The 2,399-nt window shown below is 39.7% G+C and overlaps 1 pseudogene; it reads left to right on the forward strand.

Annotated features, from left to right (window-relative positions):
• Positions 1 to 380: 380 nt before the first annotated feature.
• On the forward strand, positions 381 to 1,250 carry LOC105532967 (annotated as a pseudogene).
• Positions 1,251 to 2,399: the final 1,149 nt, after the last annotated feature.

The raw sequence follows: 2,399 nt of genomic DNA on the forward strand, positions 1-2,399 counted from the left end.
TGAATAACTAACATGAAAATGCAGCATACAAAATATCTCTAAATATATCTTAGTCTATTGGTCTCACTTTCCACGTAAATGTGATGAGTGAAGTTAGAGCAAAGTTCAGGAAGATGAGATGAACAAAAAGGATTTCCTCCTGAGTCTTATCCAAACAACTACACGGTTAGACACTAAATCAATGGTAGCACTTTGTATAGGCTGAAGGTTGCCAACTTAGCATGATGGGAATGAACTAAAAGAAGCTGAAAAGTAACTGGAACTAAGAATTCACCACTCTCTCTCCTAAGTGTGTGCCTGTACACAATTCTACTACATTTTCAAGTCAGCTTCCTTTGAGTCAAAAGCCAATGTGTCTCTTTGCTGCATCTATTACAAGAATGAAAACCATTCTCAGCAATCTGACTGCGGACATTCCAGAAAACATGGACCTCACTCTGAAGGGAAGCACAGTTACTATGAAGGACTTCAGAGAAACCCTGCAGAGGGACTTCAATCACATCAGTGTAGAACTCCATCTCCTCAGAAAGCAAAAGAATAAGCTCCAGGTTGGCAAACAGTGGGGAAATAGAAAGGAACTGGCTACCATTTGCACTATTTGTAGTCAGGTACAAAACATGATCAAGGGTGTTATACTGGACATTCGTTAAAAGATGACGTCTGTGTATACTCACTCCCCCATCAATGTTGTTATCCAGGAGAATGGGTCTCTTGTTGAAATCCAAAATTTCTTGGATGAAAAATACATCTGCAGGGTCTGGATGAGGCCAAGTGTTTCTTGTTCAGTACCTCAAGCTCAGAGTTAATCCTTTTTTTTTGGATATGGGGTCTTGCTCTGTCGACCAGGCTGGAGTGCAGTGGTGCGATCTCAGCTCACTGCAAGCTCCACCTCCCGGCTTCACGCCATTCTCCTGCCTCAGTCTCCCAAGTAGCTGGGACTACAGGTGCCTACCACCACGCCAGGCCAATTTTTTTTATTTTTAGTAGAGACGGGGTTTCACCATGTTACCAGGATGGTCTCAATCTCCTGACCTCGTGATCCACCCGCCTCAGCCTCCCAAAGTGCTGGGATTACAGGCATGAGCCACCGCACCCGGCCAGGTGAGTTAATCATTGAAGGAAACATTTATCTTGTTTCAAATTCAACTGCTTTGATTGAACAAATCACAATAGTTAAAAAGGATATCAGAAAATTTGGGGATGATATCTATGTCACTGAAAACAGAACAGTTTTGCAGGCTGGTGAATAATATCTAAGAGTCGTCCAGCTACAGAAACAAGATAGCGGATAATTCCTAAGACCTATTTGCAATATTTTAATGATGCAATAAAAGGCCTCTATTGATCTTGGGAGTTGGGGGCAGGGAAAGCCAGTATGAGTCCCTTGTCTTCCAGGATCCTAATTATGTTGGATGCAGTATCGTATTGCACCTGGACCATCAGACTTAAATGAAAAGGATCCAGGCTATGATCTTGAGTCAGCTATTGTGTAACCTCAAATGAGTCACTCTACCTCTCCTGGCATCCATTGTGTATCCTGAAAATGAGGCAGTTGGATCAGAGAATCTACTGGGTGCATTTTAGCTCTGAGAATGGGGTAATATACAAAGAGGAGAAGAGCATGGATTTTCATCAAGCCCTCAACTTAAATAGCTTTGTCTAGGAAGTTCTTAGCTTCTTTAAGCCTCAGTTTTCTTATCTGAAAAATTGAGTTAATTATAGTGTCTAACTTGCAAGGAGATAATTTGGGTAGATCACTTAAATATATCCTAAAAGTTAATATATATCCAATAAATAATAGCTGATATTCTTTGTGTTGCTATTGTTGTTTTGCAGTAATGGCTATGGTTTTCAATGCTTTAAGCCAAAAGATGTTATGGGGAGAATTTAAGTAGCAGGCCAGTTGCATAGAAAGAAGGCTATGTATTGGTGAACTGAAATCATGCCACATGGTTGTGTACATGACCTTGGGCCAACTCTATAAATCATGGAATATAGGTAGACCTTATTACTTATTCTTCTTTGTGGTAGTACTTTTTACGTTTTTAGTAATGGAAGGCAGAGTGATGTTGGAAAAAGAGCAGGAATTAAACATTTCTTTTTAAATCTTATCTTTAGTGACAGAAAGATTTATAAATCACCTAAAAGGTTTTCATTTGTTGAACTTCTTAAAAATGAAAATTACTAATCAGGAACATGTCTACTCTACATGTTCACTTCTCAAATCTATAGTCATCCATTTCTGAACTCTTGAAAAATTTTGGGGTAGCAGAATGAGACGGCAGAAGTATCCAAAAATTCCACTGGAATGAGAACATACTATGTGTGGGCTTCAGAGACCTGTGCTAAAGGAAACGTACCCCCAGGCAATCTCATTATTGTTTCTGATTTGAGATGAC

Source organism: Mandrillus leucophaeus, unplaced genomic scaffold (genome assembly GCF_000951045.1).
Source record: "Mandrillus leucophaeus isolate KB7577 unplaced genomic scaffold, Mleu.le_1.0 Scaffold121, whole genome shotgun sequence".
Lineage (NCBI taxonomy): Eukaryota > Metazoa > Chordata > Mammalia > Primates > Cercopithecidae > Mandrillus > Mandrillus leucophaeus.